We start from the raw sequence: 19676 nt of genomic DNA, 5'->3' as shown, positions 1-19676 counted from the left end.
CCTATCTCTTGAGACCCTAAGGATACCAGGTGAGGTGGTTCAGTGGCATCCCACACTTCCCTGTGCTCTGTGTGCCCTTAAAGAATAGGATTGGCATAATTCAGAAGGTGCGTTTTCCTGCTTCTTTGATAAATAGGTTTTTTAAAAAGGTAGTACTCAGATGAGGGAGAATAGCTATTGAGGCCACTGGCTCAGTGGGGGCAAGAGAACAAGATGGGCCACGACTCAATTCCAGGACAACATCCTAATGTCCCTCATACAATAGATATTCTGCAGATTATAAAAGAATTCTAGATTTGATTGAAATATTTAGCTTTGTTAAAGGCAGTGAAGCCAAGGTACAGAAGCAACATAAGGTCCTATTGATGGATCAGTGGATAAAGAAAATGTGTTTGTATGTTTGTACATACATATACACAATGGCATCTTATTCAGGTATAAAAAAGGAAATCCTGCCATTTCCTGCAACATGGGTAGATCTTGACATCATTATGTTAACTGAAATAAGTTAAAGAAAGATAGATACCTTACGATCTCACATTTGAAATAAAAAAACCCAAGCTCATAGATACAGAGAATAGATATTGGTGGTTGCCAGAAGTGGGGTAGAGACGAGCAAAATGGGTGGACAGGATCAAAAGGTATGAACTTCTTGTTATAAAATAAGTGAGTTACGGATTTGCAATATACATCATAGTGGCTATAATTAACACTGTATTATATATTTGAAAGATGCTAAGAGAATAGATCTTAAAAGTTGTCATCATTTGGGTGCCTGGGTGGCTAGTTGATTAAGCATCTGCCTCTTAGTTTTGGCTCAGGTAATGATGATATCACAATTTCATGAGTTTGAGCCCTGCATTGGGATCTGTGCTCAGAGCACAGAACCTGCTTGGGATTCTCTCCCCTTCTCTCTGCCTTTCCCCAATTCACACTGCCTATATCTCTCTCAAAATAAACTTAAAAAAAAAGTTGTCATCACAATTAGAAAATGGTTTTATGGGGGGGGGTGCTTGGGTGGCCCAGTCGATTAAGGAACTGACTTCAGCTCAGGTCATGAGCTCACAGTTTGTGGGTTCAAGCCCCACGTGGGGCTCTGTGCTGACAGCTCAGAGCTTGGAGCCTGCTTCAGATTCTGTCTCTCTCTCTCTCTTTGTCCCTCCCCTGCTTGAGCTCTCTCTCTCAAAAATAAACAAATATTAAAAAAAATTTTTTTTAAGTTATGTATGCTGATGAATGTTAACTAGACTTATTCTGGTGGTGATCACTTTATAATATATACAAATATCAAGTCATTATGTTGTACCCCTAAAATAAATACAATACTTCATGTCAATTATACCTCAATTGCAGACACACACACACACACCCCACACACCATGGATAACTCCTTCAAATAAGTCTCCAAATAGATAAGCAGGTAAGTGATCTCTTGATCATCTTCCTATAACACCAGCACCAGGATGGGAATTAGGAGATCAAAGTTCCAGCCCCAGGTCCATGCTTTTTACACCCTGAGGCAAGACTTTAACCACTGTATACAACTCCATGGGACCTGCTGCTCCCTGGAAATCTACTTCTAAAATTTAAGGAGCTAAGGTTAATGGAAAAATGGGAGGCTAGAGGAATTCCATTCTGGCTCTTTTTATTTCCTTCTCTCTCTCAGAACTTCATTGGATCCCAGAGGCAGAGTTGGCACCAGACTTTAGCCATGGGACTACAGCCTTATAAAACTGGCTTCCAGAAAATGAAAGCTGCATACACCTAGTGGTGCACTGGCTACTCTGAGCTCTTTATCCCAGTCTGTCCATTATCTCCTTTACTTTAGTCCACTTGGCCCAAATCGCACATTCTAATTTGGTTGTACAACTCATTTCTTTCATTTCCTTTAGCTAAAGTCCTACAAAGAGAGTGCTAGCAAAAAAAAAAAAAAAAAAAGGTTGAAGAAATGTAAAGAACCTGAATGTTCTATCTCCTTTATGTATTCTTTATGCTTTGCACCTTTTATAGGGTTGGAAGCTTTGTACTGATAATAATGAGTTATTCAGGGCATGCAGTGTTACCAGGCCTGGGTGTAATGTAAATGGAATTATTTGCCATAGAAATACCCAGTCCAATCTCTTGGCAAATTGCAATCTCTAAAACTAGGTCCCTTTGAAAGGTGCTTACATAAATGTATACCTTGTTTGAAAGATTTGCAGCAATTTGAGACATATTGAGTTCTTTCTAAGATGAACATAGATCAGCTCTGCTCCGTCATAAGATTTAATTAGCAATCATTTATTAGTACCTATTAATTGCCTGATTTTTCAGTTTTACTGATTAAGTGACTTGCCAACATATTTCTACAAAAATGCAAGCTATGTGCCACTTAAGTGTGTGTGTATTTATTTATAAAAGAAAATTAACCAGGCCTTTGTGTTTTACTTGGTTACGTTAAAAAAGTAAGTTCTTAAACTAAGCCTTCTTCTATGTTCAGAAATCTGTGAGACCCAATGGCAAAAAGGTTATCAAACACCACCTTCTTCTCAAGACACTGACAAGTCTAACTGGGGAGATAAGACTTATAAACGTGAACTAGGTAGATGAAAAATATGAGGTTATATGTAGCCATGACTATATGTCCAGATACTAACTATACAGCTGTTCAGGGAAAGAAGTCACCAACATGGGATCAATGAGGTAGACTTTCCACAACATTAATAAAAGGCTGGTGAAGTTGTCCAGTTCTCTTTTTAAAGGGTCACGAGGAAAATTCCTCTCAGGGTTTAGACCTAGGAAATAGCCGTCTTATCTTCTCTTCTTGGAGAGAGTATGGGGATTGATCTCAGGGAAGCCTAGTCATAGGAGTTTCTTAAAGCCTAGAAGAGAGCTCTGTTGAGGCTGGGGCCCAAACACAAGCTGGAGACCAACGTATATCCTAGGAGTGAGATACTGTAGGACCACCATGACTGCTATAACAAAGGAAGGGTCTTGATTCAGAATCAAGAGACCTGAGCTCTTGTGCCAGCCTCACAAGTCCCTCCTTGAACAAGTCACTAGACCTTCTTCAGATCATATTGTCTTTTGTTTTATATTTTTAATGTTTATTTTTTGAGAGAGAGAGAGAGAACAAACACACGAGAGGGAGGCGGGCAAAGAGAGAGAGGGAGACACAGAATCCGAAGCAGGCTCCAGGCTCTGAGCTGTCAGCACAGCCTGACATGAAGCTCCAACTCATTAAACGTGAGATCATAACCTAAGGCAAAATCAGATGCTTAGCCAACTGAGCCATGCAGGCACCTCAAATTGTGTCTTCTTAAAATTATTTTAAAGAGAGAGCTTACAAGTTTGGGAGACGGACAGAAAGAGAATCTTAAGTAGGCTCTATGTTCCGTGTAGAGCCTGACATGGGGCTCAATCCCACAACTATGGGATCTTGACCTGAGGTGAAATCAAGAGTAAGATGCTCAACTGACTGAATCACCTAGGCACCCCTAAATTATGTCTTTAAAAGCTTTAAAAATTTTTTTAACATTTATTTATTTTTGAGAGAGTGTGAGCAGGGGAGGGGCAGAGAGAGAGGGAGACACAGAATCAGAAGCAGGCTGCAGGCCCTGAGCTGTCGGCACAGAGCCCGACATGGGGCTAGAACTCACAAGCCGTGAGATAATGACCTGAGCCGAAGTCGGACACTCAACCGACTGAGCCACCCAGGCACCCCTAAAAGATTTTCAAAGCATGATGAGGTAACATTCAAAGGTGGGGATTTCCTTGTTTGGAGGTGGTATCTCCGAGAGAGCCAATCCCTGGATATCCAGGCAAGGGAAAATCACAAAAAGAGAATGAAGCGTTTATTTTCCCCCACTCTTTGGCTCAAGGCTATCCATCAAGTATACCAACTTATTTTCTAGGATTATCATACGTTTTGAAGAGGAAACCCTTTCCATTCCATTAGTCTGCCTTTTGTGTAGAAGAAAGTGTTGACTTCCCAGAAGCAGAGACAGGGGGTCAGGGGGTGGGGGGTGAGTAGCCCACTTAATCTGTGTTCCCTCTGAGGTGGGAACTTTACAACCACTCAGGAGGTACAGTATATCCCTATTCTACAGAGAAGCAAACTGGGGCTCAGAGATGTTCAGAAACTTGCTGAGGTCATACCATTAGTAGGGGGAAAAGCAGGGATGGAATGCAAGTCTTTGTGGGGCTCTTACTATGTCTGCATTTGAGGAGGAAGAGTATGTGCACGGAAAAGAATACCAGGCTGGGAACTGGAAACCCACACTCTAGTTCTTGCTTTACTTCTACTTCATTACATGATCTTGGGCCAAGCCTTTCCCTCTTTCAGGCCTCAGGGCCCCACTGAAGACAATGAGCTAACTGCTCTCTAAATTAAATGCACAGGAATTTTCAGTATATAGCTTTCCAAGTAAAGAGCCCATAGCTTTAATAGATTTACAAAGGGATGCATAATCCCCTAAAATGTTTATAAAAACATTAATAATGCTAAACAATACAGTAACTTCTAATACTTACAAATTTTTTTTTTAGCATTCTATGTATTTTATCTATTTAACTCATTTAATCCCCAAAGTAACTCTATGAGATATATACTCCTTTATACCCATTTTAGAAATGGGGAAATGAAAACAAAGAAATGTTAAACAACTTCCCTAAGGACACACAGTATGTGGCAGAAGCCAGACTCGAGCCCACGCAGGCTGGTTCCACAGCCCACAGTCTTTAACTACTATGGTCTTGTTACTTTCTGATACACATCTGAGACAGGACTATGCATTCCAGTATTATAGCTGGAGTGTCAGGGGACTAATAGAGTTCAGAGTTTATCTGGTTTAGTGGCTTCTAAATCTTTTCATGCTCTACTGGGTCCTATCTCTTTATCACCTACAGTGCTATATACCCTTCACAGTACACCAGTACATGAAGCAGATGAAACCTTCTCTAAGAAGATAGTATACGTCATTATTTCAAGGATACGTGTGAGCATGTGTGTGTGCACGTGGTTCAGACATAGGGATAAATATTTGGGAGGATTGCCTCAAGGTCCTACCCCCTGCCCTGCATGGTGGCTTCAAATCATCCCTTTCAATACCTCTATGTACCCACAGAGAACATAATGAGAAAACCACTCCAATTGTTCTTTCCCTTTGTTTGCAGGGGCACAAACAGCATGTACCCACGTGTGGGGCCCAGGCTTCTAAGCTCAGTGAACTTCTCTCCTTCTGCTTAATTTCCTTGCTACAACCAGGCCACTGCCCAACCCATGGCCATAGAGCTGTTACCAGTCAAGGACAAAGACATTCACATACATAACTTCCAATCCTCTCCCTGGGCTACCTAGAGGTTTGGAGGCTTCTAACCTTCAAGCTACCTGTGGACAGTCACCAGAAGGCTTTCTAGGACAAGACAATAGGAAGAAAACTTTGTGGTGGTTTGGCCATGTCAGGAATGTCAATGTCCTATCAATGTCAGTGACAGGGAAATGTTCAGCTTCAAGTGGTATAATTGGGTGGGGAGGAGGGTTGTCATCTGGAAGGCTAATAAACTTCTCAAGTCTAATCACAACATGGGTCTGCCATGAGAGGGGCAGTGAAAGGAGGAAGAGTAGCAGCTCTCCCGTCGCCAGCCCCCAGAGTCTGTTAAAGCTCATTCTTCCAGATGGAGCATGTCTGAGGATGTCATACCTACTTACAAGACACAACTTTGCTTTCCTCCCTGCCACCTGCCTCCCCTTCTGGGTTTGCCACCCTGCACTTCTGCTGCCTCAGCAGTTGGCAGCTGGACCTTGCTGAACGTTCCAAAGAACAGGCTCTCAGACAACTGTGGCCTGATTTGAGCAGGGAGGAGAGCACCAAGGGGCAGGGTAGGACCAGCAGCCACAATGCTTCCCTGCAAATGCCTGCCCTGAATGACAGGGCATGGGGGGAAGGAGTGGGGAGTTTCTATGCATAACCAGTTGAGGAACATGCTCACAGGACCACAGTAAGAAAGGGAAACTAGGCATTCTTATCTGCCTATTTTCTCTTTTCATACTTGGGAAGTAATAAAGGCTGCAGATGATCAATTATTCATTCCAGGGCGTACCTACATGGTGCCAGGCACTATGTTATATGGCGGGGGAGAAAATGAAGATAAAGTCAGTCCTCTTGAAGCTGCCAGCATAATGGGAGAGGCAAATGAAATTAAGAATACAGTTTGTACTTGGAAACGATAATCTGCTTTGTAAAGGAACATAAGAAGTTAGAATATATAGAGTGAGTTTGATGGGATCTATGGTTGGGACAAAAAAACTTCCATGTGGCAGTGATATAACTAAAACTGAAGTCTGAAGGATAATAAAATGACCAGGGTAAGAGATGGGAAGCAAACCCAGATGGAAGAAACTGGTGCTAGTCCAAAAGCATCAAGGTTGTAAATCATACTTTATTCATCATGAAATATCAGTGACCTATTTTTTTTCTCTCTCACACACATACCCTATCTACTCATTACCTACCATGCCACACATACTTGGCATTATCTCATTGCTTCTTTCCCAAGGTGTTAGAAAGACCGACACAAACTTGGAAGAGACTTAAATGAAAAATTGTATATGGCATGCAACAGGGACATAAAGCAGGGCTATAGTCACTGAGACACCTAGAAGGTTGGGGAGTCAAGGGAAATTTATTGGAAAAAAATCCTTGGGTAAGAGTAAGATTTCCTAGGCAAAGTGAGTAAGGAATGAAATGATAATCTTGAGCAGGGGGTCCAGTCAAATAAAAGCTCTAAGGTAGAAAAGAGCCTGGTACCTGTATAGGCAACTTGCAAGATTTCGATGTTACTGGGAGACATACTGCAAAGCAGGGGGTGGTAAATTAGGCAGGCACTCCCTGTATCACATCCTTGCATGTGTTTATTCCTACCATGAATATTTATCAAGCATCTGCTACAAACTAGGCCCTAATGCTAGGAGGCTGCACAAAATCAGACTTGGTCTATGACCTGGGAATCAGGACTCGAACAAAGCAAGAACTCAATCGAGGGAGGAAAATGCCCAGTGATCAAAGCGAGACTTTGTAGACGCCATTAGGCAAGCTACTCTTCACTCTCAAAGTAGTAAGAAACTCTCATACGGTTTTAGGCCAAGGTTTAAACATGTTCAGATTTGCATTTTGAAAAGATGATTCTGGGTGCTGCAGGGGAGAACATCTATCTCTGACTTGGATACCCTATCCCTCTCCTCCAACTGGTGCCTGTCACAACAGTGGAAGGGAAGCATGGCGTCCACCCTACACCATCAATCCGTGCAGAAGCCTAGCAGCTTCCAACAGCTCTCTGCACTTGGCAGCCATCTCAGGGCACTGACAATGACGCCTTCCTGCCTGCCTCTGAGGCCAACTGCAGTGTCTCAGCAACAATTATATTAATATCAGAGCTAGGAATGAAAGCTGTTCATCCATGTAATGAGGTTTCGCTTGTATTTTAGAAATGTGTCAGATAATTTGGTAAGAGACAGCAAAGGTTTTTTTTGTTGTTGTTTGTCAAGAGACCGGGGAGGTAGAAGGCGAGTTCCTTGGCTTCTATTGTAATGTGAGAAATGTCATCTGTACAAAAGATACTCAAGGCAGATAAGCAAATGTGAAGGGAGAAGTGACAGCAAGAGAAGCCCAGGACAAGATGCAGCAGGGAGGGGACAGTGGACATAAACATCCAGTTGTCACCTCACAGTAAGCAAACCCTTATGATGGATCAAGCGTTATCTACACCATCTCATTGAAGCAACATAGTTCTATGGGGGTAGATGTTAACCCCATTGGGCATGGGGCTCAGAGAGGTGAATTCAAATGCAGGTCTTTCCAACTCCAAAGTCTGATTTTGTGATGATCTGATATTATGCCATATTCCTGGATAAAAAAAAATAATAATAATCGGTATGTGTTTGTGTAAACTGTGAAGTCTGTTATATGGGGGGGGGCAGGAAGTACTCAAAGCTAGTAAAGAAGAACATTTTCCCCATCAAGCTCAGGTGAATCTCAATGTTACACGTTCCTGTGATGTTTATGAGATCTGAGGCTGGTGCTCTCAAGTGTGGCATGCGTAATGATTTTTAAGAGACGTACAGGGACCATACTCAATAAAATGGAATCCCTTAATAGGGAAATTCAAGCTCTTCATTTTCCCCAGTTGTGTTGTCAGGGACTCTCAGCATCCGCTGCCCTGTGGAATCACCTGGAGTGCTTTAATCAACTCCAGGCTCAAGCCCCACCTCAAGAGATTCTGATTTAATTAGTCCTATGCCATGCTTCTCCCTCTTTAATGTCCTGCAAACCACCTGGTGATTTTGGGCCAAGGCATACTCTGATTCCATGGGTGTGGGTGGGGCTGGAAAGCCTCATTTCCAACCAGGTGATGCTGATGCCACTCCTTGGGGGAGCTTACTTGGAGCAGCTATGGTCTAGGGTGCAGGCAAGGTTGAGAACAACTGCTTCAGGGTGACAGTTTCATTGTGGTGCTAGTCAATCTTTTTTATTAGGGCTTAAAAAATTATCAACTAGAATGAGTTATAGGTGCACAGGGAACACAAATCACATAGCCAACAATGATGCTCCCTCCCTCTTTGTTCCCAACGACAGGGCCCCTTCTACAGATTCAAATACCATCATTCTTATATGTAAGGATCAGAGGGATCCTTACATATAAAAGCATAGAGGTGTGTGTGTCTTTTTTTTTTTTATCTAGAAGTTACACATTTTAATCACCCCGTTCAGCACTTTGTTTTCACTTAGGATATCTTAGATTGTTTTATAAGTGTACAAAAAGCCTTGCCTCATTCCCTTCCCCCTCTCCATGGTGGTAAAATATATTAACAACTTACTGCATTAACTATTTTTAAAAATCTTTTTTAAAGTTTATTTTGAGAGGGCCAGGAAAAAGGGGGGTGGGGGGGAGAGAGAGAGCACACATGAGCATGCACAAGCACAGGAGCAGGGGAGGGGCAGGGGCGGGGAGCATCTCAAGCAGGCTCTGCACTGTCAGTGCTGAGCTCAACTTGGGGCTCAAACCCACAAACTGTGAGATCGTGACCTGAGCAGAAACCAAGAGTTGGAGGCTTAACTGACTGAGCACCCTGGCGCCCCCTGTATTAACCATTTAAGCCCAGAGTTCAGTGGCATTAAATACACTCACACTGTTGTAGCTGCCACCATCTCCAGAACTTCCCAAACTGAAACGTCATACCCACAAAACTGTGCTAGTTAATATTTAACTCTCTTTTTGAAACAAAGGGAGAGCCAGTCTCAGGGCAAGAAATCTCCACAGACAGCACTGTCTGGATAGAGTTTACTCATGGTGTTCTGTGATCACTGAATTTTACAGTTGCTCTGTTTGTGATAATACTAATTTCCCATTTAAAGTAGTTTCCTTTTTAAACAAAACTATTTCTGTTGAAATGATGTCTGTTAAATGCTAGTGCAGGCTTCCCCTGACAGAGGAGCCACAAGATGTGACAATTGTACCTCATAAGGAAGTGAAGAATAGGATCCCTCCTCCCCCAACCCATCCCCTTTCTGAGCTCCTAGCTGACTTTCATCTCCACACACTGGGCAGTGGAAATGGCTTTCCCTTAGGGCCTCATTACCTTTACCCAAAGGCAGATTTTTCTGAGGTCTGGGGCTGTTTTCTCTCAGACCACACAAAAGCCCCTCCTCCTCCATCATCCTCAACAGAATGGCAACCAAGAGTGAAGGCACAGGCCCCTTATGGGATTTTGGGTTTCTTAGTAGATACAGGGAACTCAGTCCCATGAACCTCACAGTAAGTGACATCAGAAATGGCCCTTCTAGAAACATCACGCATTTCATGTGGTGGAGATCTGGCTTGAGAAATGTCAGAAAAGACCAGTGTTCCTCTCACATGGGAGGTTCCATAACAGGCCTCCCCTGAAGTCAAGGGGAGGCTGCTGTGCAGCCCATGGTGGAAAGAGCTTGGGGTTGGGAGCCCACAGACCTGACATGGAGGCCTGGGTTCACCATCAATCAGCTTAGGGACCTGTAGCAAGTCACTTTACCTTTCCAATTGTCAGGGTTTTTAAAATCTGCAAAATGCTAAGGTGGAGGTCTTGGGGTGGTTAAATGTAGTAGTATATGGAGGTATTTAGCACTATGCCTGGTTCATTGCTAGTGCTAACTGGAAATCTTACAGTCCTAGAAGCAAGGAAAAAAGGAGAATGTGGGCAAAAAATGGGGTCCAGGGATGCTCAGTTGGTTACTGCTCAGCCACAGTTCCACCTGGGATGGAAAGAGGTGGAATGTGTGGGACAGGCCTCTCCATGTGAGTCATGACAAAAAAGATGCTGCTAGTATATGGGAGGGAAATGAGCTCCATCCTAAGAGTCCAAACTCAAAGTGTAGCTGGGCAGAGACACTGTGATAAGAGAAGCTCTTTGCAAATATAAAGATTTAAATGACCCAACACTTACCCCCTCAGCCCCTTGTTTTTTGTTTATTCTTAAGCCAAACAGAAAATCTAGAAAACAAGCATGTAATAGACATACTTTTTTTTTTTAATTTTTCCATTTTAGGTGCTAATATACTGATTCAGTGAATAACATGTGAGCCTGTCCTAGGTGCCTGGTACTGACCAGGGTGTTGGGGAATAGAGATGAATGAGATGGAGAAGACTTTTGTACTCTTAGGCTTAAGTCCTCATGGGTCCTCTCCAAGCCCCTGACTCCATGGCTCATTTGGCTTACCCACACACAACCCCTGCTTTTTTCTGGTATGTTCTGGAAATGCAGCAGTGTCTAGTGATGCTTCTGCCATGCAGAGCAAGAAGAAATAAATGGCTGTATTTTCAGAAGTAAGTGTAAGTATTCGTTGAGAAGATCAACTGTTAGAAACAAAAAAGATCTACTCTCATCGATGAGGGGTCTTTTTCTGTGACAGGGAGAACAGACAGAAAGGAAGGGATAATGAGTGATGATCTGGGCATGGGCTGGAGCTGCTCTGGTCATCAATCGGAAGGCTGGAAAATGAGGAGCAGTGCAGTCTGACAGGGCTTGGGAAAATGTCCACAGCATGAGCTGCTCAAGAGAAAGACTTGTGCATGTTCTTGTGGTAAAAAGGGAAGAATTTAACACTGAACCATCAGCCAGTGCATTACGCTGGTCCAGGGAATGGATTTTGACTTTGAAAGAACTGGCTTGAAATCGCATCTCTACCACTTAATAGGTGCTTAACTTTACCTTAAGTTTTCTAACCTGTGAAGTGAAGATCACAGGACTTACTTCATCAGGTTGGTGGGAGACTTAAGTCAAATGTATATGTATAGGGGTCAGTGCTTGGGACACTGTAGAAATGTTGTCAGTAAATATATGCAGAGCTGAACAAAATGAAAGCAGTGTTACGCTACTGTGGAAAATAAGTAATTCATGCAAGATCACATAGGCATTAAGAGGCACGCTAAGATTTAACTAGATTTTTCCAAGTCCTTTCTGGTCCTTTTCAAGTCCTTTCAAGTCCTTCCAAGTACTTACTGGTAATAGTCTAGTTGCATAAGCAACACTTGATAGACAGCTACAATGAAGACCACCATTTTGTCTGCTTTTTGTAAAAGACACTTCACAGGCCAGTGCTCAGGTTCAGATGCCAATTACTGAATTGTCTCACAGCATTGAAAATATGCTTTATGATCTGTGATCAAATCTGCCTTGTTCTTAAACCATGTTGAAAAGAGAACAAGAAAGAAATTTGAAAAACTCAAAAGGGTTACTTTTCCAAAGGGTAAGAAATGGGCTGAGGGTGCTTTGGGGAGACAAATTCCATTCTCAGGCTTATCTACTGTGATAATCCAGTGGCTGAAGGGTTAGGGAAGGAAGGCCAAGTTATTAAGGAGATCAACTGTGTCTGGATAAGATGGGGCAAAGGGAAAATCAAACTCACCACCCAGATCAGAGCGGGAAGTACCAGGGAAACCAGGTGAGGCAGGTTGGTGAGCCAGTCTAACGAGTTTTTCCACAGCTAATCAGTAATGTGTTATCAAGCCACCTAGGTGAGGGTGATTCAGGCAGGAAGAGTTTGGAGAAGCACAGAGGTGAAGAACAGGTATTTAGTCACACAGGTTTGGGTTTATGTCCTCATGGTACCACTTTCAGCTGGGGTCTCCTGGTCATGTGTATGAGCTCTCCACATGTCATCTTCCTCTTCACTAGAGAGGCTAATACTGGAACCTACTTGAGAGGGTTGTTAAGATTACATCAACTAATTAAGTAAACTCACACATAGCAAGTACTCAATAGAAGGAAGCTGCTAATTATTAATTACTGCCATGATTTGGGAGGCATTTAAGAGGCATGCATTCTCAGATCAGGCAGAGGAAGATGGCTGCTTTTTACGAGGAGTCATAGAGCTCTTACATTGCATGCTGGGATACTGGCAGAGGCAGGTCCCCACTCAGGGGGAGAAGGAATTTGTAAAATAACTCCACTATCCAATTGGGTGCAAGACAAAAGAGTACAAGTGCTGGCCTCTGTGTTCGACTAGCCCAGGAGAGATATATGGACAATTTATTCTGGTTACTTATCCCAACATTTGTACGAACTCAAGTTTCGATAAACAGATTTAAGCCAGTTTAGGGTGGTGTTCTCTTAGAGCTAAAAGAAGCCTCCTAACTAGTCAGGTCAGCCCTTGGTCTTGGGGAACAGTAGTGCCACTGATTGCTTTTAATGAGCAAACTACACCTCATGGCCAGTGTGGTTGCCTGCCCACAGAAAGAATCCTGAATAGGGGAAAAAGTTCTGGCTGGTTGAGGATACCCTGGGGACACAACTTAGTCATTTTCAAGAAGACATTGGACTCACCAACCTGAAGGTAACAGGAGACCAATAAATACCTTTAGGTACATGCATGGGGACAAAGTATGTTTGGTCTTAGAGTATAAACCCAATCAAACTTTGAGTTCCTAGACATATTTTTGTTTCCCTGAGAGTTTGAGGAAACATAACATAGGGAGGGAAAGCTCTAGATGAACACAGTTGGAAGTTCAAATGCTGATTCTAGCTGTGTGACCTGATTCTTCATCTGTGTCTACGTTTATAGGATGGGGGAACGAGGACTTATAGAAGGGCTGAGGGAAAAGTAATAGTAGCAGCCAATATTTGAGAGTCCATTACATACCAAGAACTGTTCCCAGCACTTCTGTGTATCCATTTCTATAACATGCCTACCACTAGAGGCAAAGTTCAGTAATATCCCCAATCACATAGACTGGGAACCTGAAAAACAGAGTGGCTGAGAAATTTGTCGAAGGTCACAAGACTAGCAGCTGACAGAGCCACGCACTCTCAACCACAAGGCCACACCCTTCACCACTGTGATGCATGGACTCTCACACAGGAAAATAATGAGGAAACTGCTTCTCTCAGTGCTGAATATGAGGAGGTGGTTAGTCAATATTGGCTGTCAGTCCTTAGAACAACATATAATATTTGTACATTCTCCTAAACATTTTAAGAATTTAAAAATGTTTGGGTCCAGCCTAGTATCCAATGTATGCTTAAAGGTGATGATTTTTCTATTTCCTGACAAGACAAACTATTTTTTGAATGTTTGACTATTTTATGAAAATATTTGTCATTTTCTTCAAAGGCCACTTGAAGTCCTTACAGAACATTTCTCTAAATCTTGGCAAACAAGAAATAAGAACAATGGTGAAATAAAACTGCACAATTCTAATGAATCTTCATAGGCATCATCTCATCAGATGACAGACTGTGAGGAGGAAAGGCCTTGTGATGTCAAATTGTCAATAAATAAAGATCCCAGCATAGTGTATCTGAGTAAATGGAAAAAAGCCTGGTAGGTAAGAACATGCACTCTCAAGTCAACAAGCACGCATTCAAATCCGAGTTCCATCACTCACTACCTGATAACCTCATACCCTCCACGTCTCACATGCCCTATTTCCAAACACAGAGATCATCAGGACAAACATCACGGGACATTTTTCAAGGAATTCTCTAAGCACTTAGTAAGTCCTCAATAAAAGTCCACTGTTCATATTGTTATTATCCCCACTAAGGCCCCAGAAATTGGACAAGGGTTATTAAGAAGCGGAGCCAGGATTCTAGCCCAGGTCTCCACTTATTGTAATGCTCTTTCCATGGTACAACTTGGCTTATGGGCCCCTTCTTCCCCCGAAAATCATTAGGACTCTTGGATGACTCCTGATTCGTAGATATTTTCTTTCAAAAAGGGCATTTTTAAAAATCTGCAAGTCAAGAGTAGTACAAGGAAATAGGACAAGCTAAGGAATGACTTGAATTATAGAACAACCTGAGGATCAGATATAAAATCAGATGTCTCTTAAATCAAATAGGGCCAGGGCCAGAGCTGATGCCAGGAAGGCTTAACATACATTACAATGAAGAACACAGAAATGTAAGAAGGGACCCATAAAAACCACCAGCATGTGAAATACTGCCAAATGCTGTGTGCTTGCCAACGAGGCAGCATCACTAGGCTGGATTCTAATGTTCCTTGCTGCAAAGCAAATAGGCTGGGTGTTAATTAAAGTGTGTAAGTTGATTCGTGAGGTAGCTGCCTGGGAAAAGGAATCCTGCAGAGGAGTTTCTTCCTTTCATAGACTTCTTTTCTGCAAGTGAAATTATCCCAAATAAACACACCTGTGTACTCTCTGCTCCCTATCACTTACAGGGCTGGGTGCTTGTGAGTGAGAGACTTATTGTTGCTAGTTTCTAGATCACTCTCACGTGGAGTACCCAAAGAGCTGGCCTGTCTACACTTCACAACAGCCTCACAGGCTCTAGAAGGAAGCTGTAATCATTCCATTTTACAGAGGAGAAACATGACAGGTGGAGGCACTAAGGGACTTGCCCACAATTGCAGAGTGGTAGAGCCCATAGAAAAATCTTGATCTCCTGGTCCCTAATATAAGCCTCTTTCTACCTTATAAGTGAATGACACCCACAATAGCAAAAGACAGGCAAAGCATGGTGAGAATTTAAATGAATAGCCTGAGGAAGCAGGGCTGGAAGGGTGCAAGCTCAGCTTTCTGAAATCCTATTGGTATGGCAAGTACCCAGTCATGACTCTCATCAATACCACATTTGGTCCAGAAGAGCAGGCTCGGCTGAATCACAGGCAGTGCTGTTTATCCACACTGGTCAAGCAGAGCCAGCCTTATCGTACCTTGCCAATTTTCAGGGAACTAAATCCTTTTGATGCCATTTGGCTTTTTTTTTTTTCTCTAGGTTACTCCAGGAATGAAATCAGTTGCCTCTTAGGCACTTAAAAACAAACAAAAACAAACAACTCTGACTTTTCAAGTTTATTTGAGAGAGAAAGAGTGAGCAGGAGAGTGGCAGAGAGAAAGGGAGAGAATCCCAAGCAGGTGCCATGCTGTCATCTGCAGAGTCCAATGTGGGGCTCAATCCCACCAACTATGAGATCATGACCCAAGCCAAAAATCCAGAGTCTGGCGCTTAACCGACTGAGCCACCCAGGCATGCCGAACATTCAGGTGCTCTTCACTTCCATTTTTAGACTAAGGGTTTTGCCTGGTCAAGGGAGATTGAAGGGCAATATTGAATGAGAAGGAGGTATCCTCATGGTCAAGTTATCTCCTGATCCTTTCTATTATTCATTTACCCTGTTAACACAGCCTGTTATTATTGGGAAATCTGCTAAGCCCTGGGTACTCAGGAATGTCCAGCAGGCAGAAGACACAGAGGATTCCTTCCTGCAGGGACCTTGTGTTCTAGTGGCAAGATATACAATAAGAAGAGAGAATTTCAGATGACCATTGGCATTGAAAAAATAATGCTGTGAGGGAGTGTCATTGGGGAGGATAGTGGTGATGGTGGGCCCATTTTAGATTCTGTGGGCATTTTAGGAAGCCCTCTTGAACAAGCAACTTTTTTTTTTTTTTAATTTATTTACTTTGAGAGATACAGACAGCACAAGTGGGGATGGGCAGAGGGAGAGAATCCCAAGCAGGCTCCACACTGGGAGCACTGGGAGCACAGAGCCCCACCCTTGTGGGGCTTGAACCCACAAAGGTGTGAGATCATGACTTGATCCAAAACCAGGAGTCAGAGGTTTAACCAACTGAGCCAACAAAGCTCCCTGAATAGGCAACATCTGAGCTGCCATTTCATTGAAGAGAACAAGACAAATACAGGAAAAGTCTAGGGGAACATGTTCCCAGGGGAGGCAAATCTAGGCACACAGTTCCCAAGGAAGAAAAGAACATAGGCAGCCAGTGTTGCTGGCCCACCATGAACTGAGGGATTGGATATTAGCTGAGATTGGGAATGGGCAAGAGTTGAGGTTGTGAGAGGTCTGGTAAACCATTTTGGAGGCATTGGGTTTAATTCTAAGTGGCCACAGTGTACTCGCCTGAGGTTGGCCTCTGAGTGCATTCCCTTTCTCCTTCCACTGTGGGCTCTGGTGTTTTAAAGACCAGCTTCATTGCTCAGCTGCACAGTCTCTGAATTCTTAATGGCACAGATCATGTGGATTACATATTGCAGACAGTGGGCATCAAACAGTTTCCAAATTCACGGAAAGGGGGTATCGAGGCATGAGAAGTAGAGACAAAGTCTCAATTATTTCCTAAATATGGCAACAGGAGATGGAGGCTGTCAGCTTTGTTCTGCTTGGAGAAAAGCTTCTTTACAGGTGGTTGTTCCTTACCGCCCCTGGGCACTTTGAATCTGAAAGACCCCAGAGCAAATATGACCTCATTGATTAAGTGCAGAGCATGGACTGGAACCTGCAAATGTTGGGTTGGCTCAGTTAACTTCCCTGACCCTCAGCATCCTTGTCAGTAATTGTAGCTAATACCAACACCTGTCTCAGGGGCTTGCAACAAGGTGAAAGGTGGTTCAACCTCATGCTTTGCATGTGGTAAGCTTCCAATAAGCTCTCATCATTACTATTTTTAGTCTCCATCACCAAAATCCCAGCTCTTTCCCATTCTACCTCACACATGTGTACTTGTATCAAAATCCTGCAAAATGGTTTTATAAGCTTTTGGAAGAGGCCCTGGAATAGTATAGGTAACGACCAATGCCTGTACACTACACAGGTAATTCATTTCAAACTATAGGAGACAAAGGCAGAGGCTGCCCTCTCCTGAACATGTAGAAAAGCCAAAATCACATGCAGTAATCATCATACATCATCATCTGCAACCGCCCTCATATCCCAGACAACTATACAGGCAAAGCTTTCCAGCATGGGCAAAGAGGTCCCCCAAAAAGAGTCCCTTGAAGCCTGGAGCTGCTGGTGGCTAACGGGGTACACAGCTGCAGGACCCAGGGTACTGGGTACACGGTACCCAGGACCCAGGGTACTGAGAATGAGCCAGTGACAACCTCAAAGGCTCCCTCTGAAGTAACATCCCTGCCTCATGCCAGCAAGAGGTGGGGAGAGCTGAGGAGAAAAAAACCACCCCCCAGTCTTAGCATTAAGTAGAACACTTACCTTCTCCTTCCTTGGTACAGGCTCCACAGCTATGACAGGGGGACTCAGGGCTCCTGAGGTGTTTTTATTCTGATGGGGCAGTGGAGACAGAGGCTGGGTTGCTACCCCCTCTAGTTATCCCATCCAAGGGGAGCAAGTGCCAGTGAGAGCTTTCTTCTCATCTCTAGCTGGAACAGGTAGCTCCACCCCCTTTTAGAAGCCCAGCCCAGGTGTCACACACCTGAACACAATTCCTCCACCCCATTTCCTCCTCTCCTGGCCTGCTGCAGAAACCCGCTTAGCCCCGCCCTCTCCAAGGCTTCTAGGCTCTTCTTCCAAGCCCTGCATCTCCACCCTTCTCCTCAGCTCCCTGGCAGGGCTGGCCTAACCAGCTCAGGTACCCAGACCTAACCCCAGGGAGGCCTGTGCTGTTACCTGGTGGGTGGTTGGTCTGGTCTCTACCCGTCTGGCTCTGGCCTCTCCATTTTGTTTGTTTGTTTATTTGTTCTTTAAAATGTTTGTTCATTTTTGAGTGAGGGAGGAGCAGAGAGGGGGGGAAACAGAGGATCCCAAGCAGGCTCTTCCCTGTCAGCCCAGAGCCCAATGTGGGGCTCGAACTCATGACCTGAGCAGAATTCGGACACTTAATTGAGCCACCAGGTGCCCTTCCAAATTACTTTGAGAGGGAGGCCCTGAGTTAGAACCAGAACTTGGACACTTGGCCCAGCTATGCGAAACCAGAGAGTATCCATTTTCTGGTGACTGATTTAAAAACTTACAGGAATTCAAAGGCCAAGTGTCAGGAGATGGGGCTCTGTCTAGCTACTTCACAGGGTAACTTCATTCCAAGCCAAAAGCTGTATCTCTATGCCAGAGACTTGGCTATATTGCACCCCTATTTTAGTGACCCCAGGTTTTCTCATGACAGATGTAGCAGCTGCCTTTATTCTCAGTAAAAAGATGAGAAGGAGAACTTGAAAGATAGGATGAAATCTGACCACCAGGCCCAAAGGAGATACTACTTCTTCCTCTCTGTTGGGGAGATCAGCAAAGAAGTTACGGCAATATACTCCATATCTATTATTAAAAAGCACTTAGTCATGCCAATTAATGGCTGCTTCACTGAATCCACAGGTGGTCTTAAAATAAGGAGTTAAATTATCCTTGAAAAAAGATAATCATTGCTCAGGTCCCACATCTAAGCATTGGGGATTTTATTTTCCTACCCCAGCAAGGTAGTATTCCCTCTCTCCAGATCAGAGATTTACAGATCTGCTGACTCATCAGAATTATCTGGGGTTTTAAAAGTGCAATTTCTGCCTGAAACTCTCATATTCTAAGAGGGCTCAGGAATCTGCATTTAAAAAATTTCCCCTACAGGATTCTCGTTTGAGTGGTCTGGCTACTGTGCTTCAAAGAACACTGCCAGAGAATAGCGTGCTACATTCTCTCTTTCCAGACCCCAGCCTGCATTTCTTGCTGCCTTTTAAATCAGCTAAGGACCAAGTTGTTTCCATTGTTTTCAATTCATGCTTCCACCCCTGCCTTCAGGAATTTCCCAGCTGACTCCAGCTTGTTCCTCCTCCCTTTCACTGACAAATAGCTTTGTCAGAGGACAGAGTGTTAGACTCACAGATATTCCTGCCTTAAGAGACCTTAGAAATGATGTCATTAAACCCTTTCTTATCTCGCCAGAAAAGATATTGAGCCCTACTTCTGCCCTTTCTCCCTTCTGACACCCAGACCTTACATTATTGCCACCACTACACTACCTGTCCCAAAGCTGACTCCTCTCACGCCCACACCTCCCCAGGCTCTCTGCCCGTGGCACCAGTTCTTCTGGAAAAGAAGCCAGGTGCATGGGCCCCACCCATCAATTCCTCTTCCTGCTCCATGGCTAAGGCAATGTGTTCAAGTTTCTTGTTTCTTGACTCAGGTTTAGTTTTAGAATGAGATTCTCACATCCCACCTGCTCCCTCAAATAGACTTATCTTACAGGCAACCAGATCTCATATGACTGTCTGTCCATCCCAATCATTTAAATCATAAGGCAAGAGTACAGGACCCATTTGATTCTAAACGCATTTACTAAACACCTAATATGTGCAGGGCATTGTGCTAGGAACAGCAAGGATTGTGAAGAGAACCAAAAGGTATTGATAATGATGCCATTATTGTTATAGGCATTGCTGTACCAGTGAATTGGAGAGACGA

The 19676-nt window shown here is 43.6% G+C and overlaps 1 protein-coding gene across 2 annotated transcripts in view; it reads right to left on the bottom strand.

Moving 5' to 3' along the window:
• The window catches only part of ATP10B (ATPase phospholipid transporting 10B (putative)), a 330927-nt gene extending 313254 nt beyond the window's left edge, over nt 1–17673 (bottom strand). For both annotated transcript variants that reach the window (XR_008300518.1, XM_053226788.1), the window contains exon 1: nt 17484–17673. The gene's annotated coding sequence lies outside the window, so the exon portion shown is untranslated. The remainder of the gene's footprint in view (nt 1–17483) is intronic.
• Nucleotides 17674–19676: the final 2003 nt, after the last annotated feature.

Source organism: Acinonyx jubatus, chromosome A1 (genome assembly GCF_027475565.1).
Source record: "Acinonyx jubatus isolate Ajub_Pintada_27869175 chromosome A1, VMU_Ajub_asm_v1.0, whole genome shotgun sequence".
NCBI classification, from domain to species: domain Eukaryota; kingdom Metazoa; phylum Chordata; class Mammalia; order Carnivora; family Felidae; genus Acinonyx; species Acinonyx jubatus.
The sequence above is the reverse complement of the archived record's forward strand: the minus strand, read 5'-3'. Positions and strand labels throughout refer to the sequence as shown.